At 20.8% G+C, this 12,755-nt stretch overlaps 1 protein-coding gene and 1 long non-coding RNA gene across 5 annotated transcripts in view; both read right to left on the bottom strand.

Moving 5' to 3' along the window:
• side (motor axon guidance molcule sidestep) overlaps nucleotides 1-12,755 on the bottom strand; it is an 805,094-nt gene that overhangs the window by 526,044 nt on the left and 266,295 nt on the right. The window lies entirely within an intron of this gene.
• On the bottom strand, nucleotides 1,143-2,370 carry LOC142219594 (uncharacterized). Its single transcript, XR_012717650.1, has 5 exons — nucleotides 2,117-2,370; nucleotides 1,927-2,023; nucleotides 1,780-1,841; nucleotides 1,442-1,683; nucleotides 1,143-1,374 (listed from the first exon to the last, which is right to left on the bottom strand). It is a non-coding gene; the product is annotated as an uncharacterized LOC142219594 (long non-coding RNA).

Genomic DNA, 12,755 nt, shown 5'->3' with positions numbered 1-12,755 from the left:
ATACGCTTTAAATAAACAACACAGAGAATATCCACAAACCGGAAATACACTACCACATGTAAATATGCATAGAACCAAAATTTCTTCAATAACAAAATAAATAGTAAACCAATATTTGGATATAAAAATCTCTTGTTTAAATACAAAACAAAAAAAAAACAAAAAAAAAACAAATCATGGTATAATCGAGTTTTCATGATTGAAGAGGTCAATTGATAAATCGCCCAAATTGATATGAATTTATTAAAAATTCTAATTTAATCTCTATTATATTTTTTTTTAAATATGAAATAGTGTATAACTGAATAAATGATGCATGGATAGGAATATCTAAATAAGCCATTACAATATTGAATTTATATTTGCATATGATTCGCATGCTTCAGCAGATTTATTAAGAAAAAATAAAATTCTGTGGAAAATTCCAAATCTAAAGGTATGTTGGTCAACCAGTAGCCAGAAAAAAAAAACTTATAAATCTGATATATATGTGGCAATTACATTGACATCTGCAATTATGAGAGTTTCTGTAAAATCTTTAAGATTAGAATTTTTGTTTTTTTTTTAATTTTCCTAAATTTAAAATGACAATGGGTGAAAACAGACATCAGACTATATATAACTTATGTATTTGTTTGTGTATATTTTCCGCCCACATTTCTTTTAATGAAAATTATGCCATAAAACTATGTTCATCAGCTATGACCACAGATTTATGTTCTATGAATTTTTAATGTCTACACACAAAAAATTTTTTTTTGATTTCAATCACGAAAATCGCGGATTCAATCATTTTTTTAATTGAAATGTCTTCAATCACGAAAATGATAGTATCAATCACCCATTTTGATTGAAAACCAAAACGATTTTCAATTAAAAATTTAATTGACTTTTGTCATGGAATCAATGAATTTTGTGATTGAATCAATTAAAAACGTGATTGATTTTTAACATAAAATTCAATCACAGTTTTAATTAAATCAATTAAAATTTTAATTAATTTCGCGACAAAAATCAATCAACTATTTGATTCATTCAATTAAATAATTAATTGAAATTGGCTATAAATTTCAATCAAAAAATTTATATATTGCTACCCCAAAATCGTATTTAATTTTATTTGAAATAAAAGAAAATATGTGTTTCTTATAAAACATATTTAGTATTTTATTATTTTTTGAATTATGCAATAGACAAATAAATTTGGTTCTTGTCATTTGTGGTTTGTTCTAACATAACTTACAAATACAATTACATAAATTATATAAATCATTATCTTCCTTATAATAATAACCATGTTAGCATGGTCCTTCTAATATGTAGATGCGCCTAGATTTCCAATAAATCAGCAGCCTGTAAGCTAAATTAGTTTTTCTGAAAGTAAACAGAATAATTCGAATTTAATTTTGTTCAATTAAAAGTTAATTTTGTTAAACATTACCTGCATAGAATATCAAGTACAATTCTTAGTTCCAGGTTGCAGATTTATAATCTTCTTTTGCAGTTGTAGTCTTTTAGCATAAAAAGGTGTATTAAGGAGCTCTGTAATTTAATTTTAGTAACAATTCCTTTCCAAAATTTCCGCACATTGAAATCGTCTATTAAAATTTGAACCAATCATAGACAAAAATAATGGGAAAGCAATGTAATATTTGGTATTACATTGATGATACTTTGCAAATTCTAAAAATAGAAAAAATATATAAAAGGGAAATACATATTTTTATTATTTTCGGATATTTTTCATATTTTTAAATCCAAAAGAAAGAACTTTTTTACCATTACATAATTCAGCTCATTAGTTTATATATCATATATTCTGCTCTCTACTTGGGTTCAAACTGAAAAAGGCAGGTAAAACAAAAATACAATTTAATGCCAACGCCACTTCGCAACTTCAAGGTAAATCTTCCAACAAACCCATACCGCTCTTGGTTTTTGTTGCAAACATATTCTTACATATTTGATAAAATGATGGAGTTGATGGGATTGATTGGTCAATTTCACGAAATAAAATTGGTTACTAAAAGAAATGAATAAAAAATATATTATTTTAGTCCGTTTAATGTAAACAGGCTTCAATGGAAAACGGTATTCACATTTCACAATTTCTTACCTTCAATAAACATAGATTGTTTTCCATTTTTACAATACCACAAAACACAGGTAATTTCAAATGCGTTCTCTCATATATTTTTTCAAACCTTTACCACGTGACCATTTGTTGTTGCACACTTTATTTATTTCAACCCTTTGCTATGATTTGTTGTTGCGTTCAAAATATTTATGTACACATTTTCAATGCAGCAGACAGAATGTCGCCAATCATGTTTTTCCATTTACGCGAAAAACAAAAACCCAACCGTTCGTTACAAGTTACTTCTACAGACTGATCTCTCCATCATACATTGTTGAATAAATACCCATTCTCTTGTTCTCCTTTCGCTCTTTCCATTGCTCAAAATTATTCAATTTCAATCACAAAGGTGATTGGATCAATCACATGTGTAATTGGAAACGGAAAAAATTTCAATCACGTTTGTAATTGAAAATTATTTCCGAATTGATTAACAAATTGATTGAATCAATTAATATTTTAATTGGAAACGTAACAAATATCAATCATATTTTTAATTGGGTTTTATTCGGATTTGATTAAATAATTAATTGAATCAATTAACATATTAATTGAATCCGTTTCCAAATTCAATTAAGTGTTTAATTGAAAAAATGTTGGTGATAATTTTTTGTGTGTATGATTTGAATTAAGATGAGACTGACATTCGACATTATAGTTTTCTTTTTTTTTTTGTTTAATGGAAATGATTTATTTCAATATATTCCCTTTTCAAAGATTCTATTTAAATTTTCTATTAAGATTGAAAATATTATATATCCCCCCATGATAATATGTTTAATTTTATGATTTTGTTATTAGATAAGACTTTTGTGTTTGGAGGTCTTATCAAAAGAATTAAAATTGGAATGGGTAATACGAGGGTTGCCTTTTATATTACAGAATTACAGAATTACGGAATTACAGAAAACATATTAATTATAGAAATTCGCTTTCAAAATATTATCAATTAAAACAAAGACTTTTGAAATCGTTTGAACCACCTCTCGAAAAATGTTTGCCACTTTGGTTGAGTTATATCAGAAACATGCATCTTCAAGTGCAGAAGAACGTTGACCTCTCATTTCAAAAAAAATTTGGACATTTGGAAATTTTCTATAGAAATAAAATTTGGACAAAATTTTCTATAGATATAAAATATTGATCAAATGTCCTGTACAAATATTTTTTTAACAAAATCTTCCATAGAAATGACATTTTTACAAAACTTTGCCGAAAGTTTCTATAGAAATAAAATTTTGACAAAATTTTCTATAAAAACAAAATTTTGACAAAATTTTCTATAGAGATAAAGTTGTGACAACATTTAATATAGAAGTAAAATTATGAGAAAATTTTGTATAGAAATAAAATTTTGAGAAAATTTTCTATAGAGATAAAGTTGTGACAACATTTTATATAGATATAAAGTTGTGACAACAATTTATATATAAGTAAAATTTTGAGAAAATTTTCTATAGAAATAAAATTTTGAGAAAATTTTCTATAGAAATAACATTTTGAGAAAATGTTCAATAGAAATAAAATTTTGAAAAATTTTCTATAGAAATAAAATTTTGAAAAAAATTTCTATATAAATAAAATTGTCGTAATATTTTATTTAGATTTTCTTCGAACTTTTTATCAGGTCTTTAATGACCTAGACCTTTAAAAAATCATTAATTTATTATTATAAAAAAATTTTCTATAGAAATATAATTTTGATAGAATTTTCTAAAAAAATAAAATTTTAACAAAATTTTCTATAGAAATAAATTTTTTACAAAATTTTCTATAGAAATAAAATTTTTACAACATTTTCTATAGAAATAAAATTTTCATAAAATTTTCTATAGAAATAAAATTTTGATAAAATTTTCTATAGAAATAAAATTTTGATAAAAGATTCTATAAAAATACAATTTTTACACAATTTTCTATAGAAATAAAATTTTTACAACATTTTCTATAGAAATAAAATTTTGATAAAATTTTCTATAGAAATAAAATTTTGATAAAATTTTCTATAGAAATAAAATTTTGATAAAAGATTCTATAAAAATAAAATTTTGACAATTTTTGATATTTTCTATAGGAATAAAATATTTTAAAAAAAATTTTCTATAAAAATAAAATGTAGACAAAATTTTCTATAGAAATAATATTTTTACAAAATTTATTATAGAAATTAAATTTTGAGAAAATTTTCTATAGAAAAAAATGTTCTATTGAAACCAAATTTTGACATAATAGAAATACATTTAGAATTAGAATAAAATTGTCGCAATATTTTCTTTAGAAAGAAAAAAAAGTAAATTTTCTATAGAAATAAAATTTTGCCGAAAATTTTGATAAAATTATCTATAGAGATAAAATTGTGACAACATTTTCTATATAGAAAAAAGTAAATTTTCTATAGAAATAAAATTTTGCCGAAATTTTCTTTAGAAATAAAATTTTGACAAAATTCTATTTCTATAGAAAATTTAGTTTTTTCTTTCTAAAGAAAATATTGCGACAATTTTATTTCTATAGAAAATTTTTTCAAAATTTGATTTCTTAAACATTTTTGTTGGTAATTATATTTCTATTGAAATCAAAGATTGACAATATTTTTTATAGAAATCAAAGTTTGACAAAATTTTCTATAAAAATAAAATTTTGAACAAATTTTCTACAAAAATACAATTTTGACAAAAATTTCTATAGAAATGAAATTTTGACAAAATTTTCTATTGAAATAAAATTTTGACAAAATTTTCTATAGTAATAAAATTTTGACCAAATTTTCTATAAAAATAAAATTTTGACAAAATTTTTTATAAAAATAAAATTTTGCAAAAATGTTCTACAGAAATAAAATTTTCACAAAATTTTCTATAGAAATGAAATTTTGACAAAATTTTCTATTGAAATAAAATTTTGACACAATTTTTTATTGAAATAAAATTTTGACAAAATATTCTATAGAAATGAAATTTTGACAAAATTTTCAATAGTAATAAAATTTTGACAAAATTTTCTATAAAAATAAAATTTTGACAAAATTGTATTTCTATAGAAAATTTACTTTTTTCTTTCTAAAGGAAATATTGCGGCAATTTTATTTCTATTGAAATTTTTTTCAAAATTTGATTTCTTAGATATTTTTTTTGCAATTTTATTTCTATTGAAATCAAAGTTTGACAAATTTTTCTATAGAAATCAAAGTTTGACAAAACTTTCTATAAAAATAAAATTTTGACAAAATTTTCTATAAAAATAAAATTTTGAAAAAATTTTCTACAAAAATAAAATTTTGACAAAATTTTCTATTGAAATTAAATTTTGACAAAATATTCTATAGAAATCAAAGTTTGACAAAATTTTTAATAGAAATAAAATTTTGACAAAAATTTTTATAGTAATAAAATTTTGACAAAATATTCTATAGAAATCAAAGTTTGACAAAATTTTTAATAGAAATAAAATTTTGACAAAAATTTTTATAGTAATAAAATTTTGACAAAATTTTTTATAGAAATAAAATTTTGACAAAATTTTCTTTAAAAATAAAATTTTGACAAAATGTTCTATTGAAATACAATTTTGACAAAATATTCTATAGAAATGAAATTTTGACAAAATTTTCTATAGGAATAAAAATTTGACAAAATTTTCTACAAAAATAAAATTTTGACAAAATTTTCTATAGAAATAAAATTTTGAAAAAATTTTCTACAAAAATAAAATTTTGACAAAATATTTTATAGAAATCAAAGTTTGACAAAATTTTCTATAAAAATAAAATTTTGAAAAAAAATTTCTATAGAAATAAAATTTTGAAAAATTGTTCTACAGAAATAAAATTTTGACAACATTTTCCATAGAAAGGAAATTTTGACAAAATTTTCAATAAAAATAAAATTTTGACAAAATATTCTATAGAAATCAAAGTTTGACAAAATTTTCTACAAAAATAAAATTTTGAAAAAAAAATTTCTATAGAAATAAAATTTTGAAAAATTGTTCTACAGAAATAAAATTTTGACAACATTTTCCATAGAAATGAAATTTTGACAAAATTTTCAATAAAAATAAAATTTTGACAAAATATTCTATAGAAATCAAAGTTTGACAAAATTTTCTATAAAAATAAAATTTAAAAAAAAAATTCCTATAGAAATAAAATTTTGAAAAATTGTTCTACAGAAATAAAATTTTGACAACATTTTCCATAGAAATGAAATTTTGACAAAATTTTCAATAAAAATAAAATTTTGACAAAATATTCTATAGAAATCAAAGTTTGACAAAATCTTCTATAAAAATAAAATTTTGAAAAAAAATTTCTATAGAAATAAAATTTTGAAAAATTGTTCTACAGAAATAAAATTTTGACAACATTTTCCATAGAAATGAAATTTTGACAAAATTTTCAATAAAAATAAAATTTTGACAAAATATTCTATAGAAATCAATGTTTGACAAAATTTTCAATAGAAATAAAATTTTAAAAAAATGTTCTACAGAAATAAAATTTTGACAAAATTGTTTATAGTAATAAAATTTTGACAAATTTTTCTGTAGGAATAACATTTGACTAAATTTTCTATAGGAATACAATTTTGACAAAACTTTTATATAAATATTTTTTTTTTTAATTTTTTATAGAAACAAAATTGTGACAAACTTTTCGATAAATTCGATTTCTTTAAAAATTTAATGTTTGTTTTGATTCTAAACACATATTTTTGATAAAAATTTCAAAATAAGATATTTTTTTAAATATTTTTAGATTTTTGGTAAAGTTTTTTTTTCAAATTTTGGTAGATTATTTTTGGCACCAGTGGCAACCGTTCAACACCATTCACGGTGCCATGGCCATAAGGTTCATCAACGCCCTGTTCCATTGTTTTGGGCGAAATTATTTTTTTTAGGCTGCTCTAAAGACCATAAATAGCACACACAATAAAAACGTTAAAGATTGCTATAGAACTGTCATTTGGCAGATTGCAAAACTTCCTAAAATAACGAGTTACCACTACCATTCACCTTACTGTCTTTCTAAATAAACGACCTGGAAATTTTCCCAAAGACTTACATTCTTTAAACAATTTAAAATTGAAAAGTGAGAATAATTTTTCATTGCCTTTAAGTGAACATTATAGTCTCCTTTGCTTTCATGCAATGCTAGTTCATGTATGCAAGTAACTTAGACACACACACAAGAAAAATCGTACCGATCTATTTCCGTTTCCCGTATGCACTAGAGAGTATAGTGACAGCACTGTCATAACAGAGACATCAATGAATATATCTTTCGTTATGAATGAAAGTGAGAGAGGGTGAAAGCATATTGAATAGATGAATGAATTTCTAAACAACAGACATTATTTGCTGGAAAATATCGATGTTTTCGTGTTTCAGGTCCCTTTTTTTTTGTGTGTGGAAAATTCATTCATTCAAGACTTGCCTTCCTTCCGTAGTTGAATGCAACCCTCGAACAATATCTGTGATATTGTCTTAGTCTTCATTCATATGAAATTGGTACTTGATGGCATCACTGCATTCGCAAAAAAAGAAAGTTTTCCTCAACAAGCATTTGAATATAGTGTTCATTCTCAGTGAATCTTGAGTGGGGTTCAATCATTCTAGATGTCATTGTGTTGTCTTCTACAGAAATCTTTTTCATATTTGCTAATGTTGGGTTTCTTAGTTGGGTTATAGAGGGGGATAGGGGGTGGTGATAGAGTTCTTCACCAGGGTAACACTCATAGTGCATCATGACTCTGAAGCTTAATGGTTGTATGACTTTGGCATTTATTTTTTTGATACTTCAGTTGGATCCCAAGTAATATTGAGTTTTATAGAAATATCATACGTACAGGGAGAAATATTATTTTTATTAAATAAGAAAATTTTTAACTTCTTTGGAATTAATTTAAAAGAAATATTATTAGAAATAAAATTAATAAAAATACAAAAGTAAAACAATGTAGTACTAGTTAGATATGAACCTCTCTTGAAATTCTCAGCTATCATGGAGGGTAATCGTGTACTAAGATTTTATTTTTTTGACATATACCGGGAGTGGAAGACATGGTCCTAAAGCAAGCATGAATCGAGTTCTTACCAACGTAGTTCCCATTTTGATGGGAGACAATTATGTTTAACTGATCTGAGCAGGACAATTGCCTACTGGTGCCAGATTTGGAGAAAATTTTAGCCAAAAACTACCAAACTAAAAAATCTTCTATAGAAAATTTTGTAAAATTTTTTTCAATATTTTATTTCTATAGAAAATTTTCTCAAATTTTATTTATGTAGAAAATTTTCTCAAAATTTTGTTTCTATAGAAAATTTTCTCAAGTTTTTATTTCTATAGAAATTTTTGTCAAAATTTTATTTCCGTAGACAATTTTCCCAAAATTTTATTTCTATAGAAAATTTTGTCAAAATTTTATTTCTACAGAAAAATTTCTATTAATTTTATTTCTATAGAAATTGTTCTCAAATTTTTATTTTTATAGAAAATTTTCTCAAAATTTTATTTCTGTAGAAAATTTTCTCAAAATTTTATTTCTACAAAAAATTTTCTCAAAATTTTATTTCTGTAGAAAATTTTCTCAAAATTTTATTTCTATGGAAAATTTTCTAAAAAAATTATTTCTATAGAGAATTTTGTCAAAATTTTATTTCCATTGATAATTTTCTCAAAAAATTATTTCTATAGAAAATTTTCTCCAAATTTTATTTCTATATACAATTTTCACAATATTTTATTTCTATAGAAAATTTTGTCAAAATTTTATTTCTACTGAAAAATTTCTAACAATTTTATTTCTATAGAAAATTTTGTCAAAATTTTATTTCTATAGAAAATTTTGTCAAATTTTTATTTCTATAGAAAATTTTTGCAAATTTAATTTCTGTAGACAATTTTGTTAAAATTTTATTTCTATAGAAAATTTTCTCAAAATTTTATTTATATAGAAAATTTTCTCAAAATTTTGTTCTATAGAATTTTTGCTCAAAATTTTATTTCTATAGAAAATTTTGTCAAAATTTTATTTCTATAGAAAATTTTGTCAAAATTTTATTTCCATAGACAATTTTCTCAAAATTTTATTTCTATAGAAAATGTTCTCAAAATTTTATTTCTATAGAAAAATTTCTCACAATTTTTTTCTATCGAAATTTTTTCAAAAATTTATTTGTATAAAAAATTTATTTCTATAGAAAATGTTGTCAAAATTTATTTCTATAGAAAATTTTCTCAAAATTTTATTTATATAGAAAATTTTCTCAAAATTTTGTTCTATAGAATTTTTGCTCAAAATTTTATTTCTATAGAAAATTTTATCAAAATTTTATTTCTGTAGACAATTTTTCTAAAATTTTACTTGTTTAGAAAATTTTGTCAAAATTGTATTTCCATAGACAATTTTCTCAAAATTTTGTTACTGTGGAATTTTTTTTTAAATTTATTTCTATAGAAATTTTGTCAAAATTTTGTTTCTATAGAAAATTTTCTCAAGTTTTTATTTCTATAGAAATTTTTGTCAAAATTTTATTTCCGTAGACAATTTTCCCAAAATTTTATTTCTATAGAAAATTTTGTCAAAATTTTATTTCTACAGAAAAATTTCTATTAATTTTATTTCTATAGAAATTGTTCTCAAATTTTTATTTTTATAGAAAATTTTCTCAAAATTTTATTTCTGTAGAAAATTTTCTCAAAATTTTATTTCTACAAAAAATTTTCTCAAAATTTTATTTCTGTAGAAAATTTTCTCAAAATTTTATTTCTATGGAAAATTTTCTAAAAAAATTATTTCTATAGAGAATTTTGTCAAAATTTTATTTCCATTGATAATTTTCTCAAAAAATTATTTCTATAGAAAATTTTCTCCAAATTTTATTTCTATATACAATTTTCACAAAATTTTATTTCTATAGAAAATTTTGTCAAAATTTTATTTCTACTGAAAAATTTCTAACAATTTTATTTCTATAGAAAATTTTGTCAAAATTTTATTTCTATAGAAAATTTTGTCAAATTTTTATTTCTATAGAAAATTTTTGCAAATTTAATTTCTGTAGACAATTTTGTTAAAATTTTATTTCTATAGAAAATTTTCTCAAAATTTTATTTATATAGAAAATTTTCTCAAAATTTTGTTCTATAGAATTTTTGCTCAAAATTTTATTTCTATAGAAAATTTTGTCAAAATTTTATTTCTATAGAAAATTTTGTCAAAATTTTATTTCCATAGACAATTTTCTCAAAATTTTATTTCTATAGAAAATGTTCTCAAAATTTTATTTCTATAGAAAAATTTCTCACAATTTTTTTCTATCGAAATTTTTTCAAAAATTTATTTGTATAAAAAATTTATTTCTATAGAAAATGTTGTCAAAATTTATTTCTATAGAAAATTTTCTCAAAATTTTATTTATATAGAAAATTTTCTCAAAATTTTGTTCTATAGAATTTTTGCTCAAAATTTTATTTCTATAGAAAATTTTATCAAAATTTTATTTCTGTAGACAATTTTTCTAAAATTTTACTTGTTTAGAAAATTTTGTCAAAATTGTATTTCCATAGACAATTTTCTCAAAATTTTGTTACTGTGGAATTTTTTTTTAAATTTATTTCTATAGAAATTTTGTCAAAATTTTATTTCTTTAGAAAATTTTCTCAACATTTTATTTCTATAGAAAATTTTGTCAAAATTTTATTTCTATTGAAATGTTTGTCAAAACTTTACTTCTGTAGAATATTTCGTCCAAATTTTCTCAAAATTTTATTTCTATAGAACAATTTTTCAAAAATTTAGTTCTATAGAAAATGTTGTCAAAATTTTATTTCTATAGATAATTTTCACAAAATTTTAGTTCTATATGGAATTTTGGCAAAATTTCATTTTCATAGACAATTTTCTCAAAATTTTATTTCTATAGAAAATTTTCTCAAAATTTTATTTCTATAGAAAATTTTTTCAAAAATTTATTTCTATAAAAAACGCTGCAAAATTTTATTTATATACAAAATTTTTTCAAAAATTTAGTTCCATAGAAAATGTTGTAAACATTTTATTTCTATAGAAAAATTTCTAAAATTTTGTTTCTATCGAAAATTTTTTCAAAAATTTATTTCTATCAAAATTTTTGTCAAAATTTTATTTCTATAAAAAATTTTCTCAAAAATTTAGTTCTATAGAAAATCAAAATTTTATTTCTGTAGAAAATTTGGTCAAAATTTTATTTCTATAGAAAATTTTGTCAAAATTTTATTTCTATAGAAAATTTTGTCAAAATTTTATTTCTATAGAAAATTTTATTTCTGTAGACAATTTTGTTAAAATTTTATTACTATAGAAAATTTTGTCAAAATTTTATTTCCATAGACAATTTTCTCAAAATTTTATTTCTATAGAAAATGTTCTCAAAATTTTATTTCTATAGAAAAATTTCTCACAATTTTTTTTCCATCGAAATTTTTTCAAAAATTTATTTCTATAAAAAATGTTGTCAAAATTTTATTTCTATAGAAAATGTCAACATTTATTTCTATAGAAAAATTTCTCAAAATTTTGTTTCTATCGAAAATTTTTTCAAGAGTTTATTTCTAACAAAAGTTTTGTCAAAATTTTATTTGTATAAAAAATTTTGTCAAAATTTTATTTCTGTAGAAAATTTTGTCAAAATGTAGACAATTTGGTCAAAATTTTATTTCTATAGAAAATTTTGCCAACATTTTATTTCTATGGAAAATTTTATTTCTGTAGACAATTTTGTTAAAATTTTATTTCTATAGAAAATTTTGTCAAAATTTTATTTCCAGTAGAAAACCAGACAGCGAAGTAACAAGACATCGGATAAAATCCTTGAAAACGGTCTGACGAAGTCAACCGAAATATCGGAAAATAAAAAACTAGAAACCAACAATTTCGAGTTTAGTTTATAGACCTACAGCCGAGATTATGAGATAAAAATCATAAAAATTAAAATAAAAGGTCAACAATATCAACAAAAAACATAGACAATTTTCGCAAAATTTTGTTTCTATGGAAAATTTTCTACAAATTTTATTTCTATAGACAATTTTCACAAAATTTTAGTTCTATATAAAATTTTGGCAAAATTTTATTTCCATAGACAATTTTCACAAAAAATTATTGCTATAGACATTTTTCTCAAAATTTTATTTCTATAGAAAATTTTCCCAAAATTTTATTTCTATAGAAAAATTTCTCAAAATGTTATTTCTATAGAAAATTTTGACAAAATTTTATTTCTATAGAAAATTTTGTCAAAATTTTATTTCTATAGAAAATTTTATTTCTGTAGACAATTTTGTTAAAATTTTATTTCTATAGAAAATTTTGTCAAAATTTTATTTCCATAGACAATTTTCGCAAAATTTTGTTTTTATGGAAAATTTCCTCCAAATTTTATTTCTATAGAAAAATTTCTCACATTTTTTTTCTATTTCTTTCTTTTTATTTCTATAAAAAATGTTGTCAAAATTTTATTTCTATAGAAAATTTTCTCAAAAATTTAGAAAATTTTAGAAAATTTTCTCAAAATTTTGTTTCTATCGAAAATTTTTTAAAGAGTTTATTTCTATCAAAAGTTTGGTCAAAATTTTATT

The sequence above is a fragment of the Haematobia irritans genome, chromosome 1 (genome assembly GCF_050003625.1).
Source record: "Haematobia irritans isolate KBUSLIRL chromosome 1, ASM5000362v1, whole genome shotgun sequence".
NCBI classification, from domain to species: Eukaryota; Metazoa; Arthropoda; class Insecta; order Diptera; family Muscidae; genus Haematobia; species Haematobia irritans.
This window is presented reverse-complemented; position numbering and strand designations above follow the sequence as displayed.